This window comes from Priapulus caudatus, unplaced genomic scaffold (assembly GCF_000485595.1).
Source record: "Priapulus caudatus unplaced genomic scaffold, Priapulus_caudatus-5.0.1 Scaffold88, whole genome shotgun sequence".
In the NCBI taxonomy this organism is placed as follows: domain Eukaryota; kingdom Metazoa; phylum Priapulida; class Priapulimorpha; order Priapulimorphida; family Priapulidae; genus Priapulus; species Priapulus caudatus.
In genome coordinates, this window is record NW_014577149.1 from 214,767 (window position 1) to 216,266 (window position 1,500).

The following is a 1,500-nucleotide window of genomic DNA, read 5'->3' on the forward strand; positions in this document are numbered from 1 at the left end:
CCTCGTGCGTAAGCGAGTACAGCTTGTATCCCGGCGACGTCATGGCATTCCAGCATCGCTCTGTGATATTACATCTGCCGGCGCTCGCCGTAACCGAGCTAAAACGAACGCACACTCAGTATACATGGCCAGCGGCGGTCGTCAACATCAAACGCGTGCGCGCTCAAGAGAGAGAGAGACAGACAAAGAGAGAGAGAGAGAGAGAGAGAGAGAGAGAGAGGGTGAGAGAGATAGATCCCCGCTATGACAGGGCACTCGTCGCACGCGCGCCGTTATCCGCGGGGGATGCGTCAAAGCGCCCGCGCGTATGCAATGAGTAATCGCCACGTTGCTATACGAGTTCGAATACGTGTTTCCCGACGATATTACATCCACCTTATTTTGCTGCGTCGAAATCGCATATATAACGACGCGGAACCGGAGGCGACGCCGATCGTAACGACAAGCGAAGGGTGCTCGTCGCGGATTCGGGAAACATCGGGATGTAACCATAGATACGGCGCGTAACACAGGCTGCGCCAGACAAATGAACTCGTTTCTACTGTAAACACTTTACGCGTTTTACAACTGCGGACTTCTCTATGTACCCGGTGTTGAAGAGTTCTGCAAGGCAGTCGTCGGATTCGGTCTCTGATATGGCTTCATCATCGACTGTCGGCAATCCGATCATCGATATAGCAACTTGACGCGACGGGTAGTCCAACTCCCAGAATCCGTCGGCTAAAATCGGTCCGATTTCTAAAGACAAATAGAGAAAAGAGAACGGAAGAGACGAGACAAAAGACAAAATGTCGACAAGGACGAAACATCAAAACATGAAAGAGAAAAGAGGAAAGACAAAAGGCAAAAGGCAAAAGATGAAAGACAAATGTCAAAGGACATACAAGACAAGGGAAAAGACAAAAGACGTTCGAGACCGCTGAAAATCACGAACGAACGAAACGTCGCCCCGCTGTTATTTCAGTGGTAAATATTTCAGCGGGTCACAATTTTATCGCCAATGCACGCCGCATCGCATTGCGCTCGCGCCTCGCGCCTAGATGAACGTGAAAGCTTCACGGCGTCGGCGTCGACGGCGACACCGCTTTCAGCGCCGGGAATTCGTGCATGCGTGGCATGCGAATTAATCACAGCATAACGCGCTTTGCCCGCGCACTCCACCGCTATATAGCCAGCATGCATGGCATCGATGGAGATCTAAACGGATCTCCGCGTGTGCGGCCATAATGTCTTTGCGCGCCAGCGTTCCCGCGATTTTACGTGCTTACTATAGAAGTACTTCGGTTCGGTTTTCTTTACGACGAGTTCGCCCTCGTCGCTGATGTTCTGCGCGAGTAGCTGCAGCGATGCAATCTGTGAGAGAACATCGGCGATCATGGGATCCGTCTGTATGACGCCCTTCATGTGATGTCCAAGCAACACCCTGAGCTGGCCTGTGGAATAGAGTATAACTAACTATACTATAATATAAATAACTAACTAGTTAAAATATAGATAATA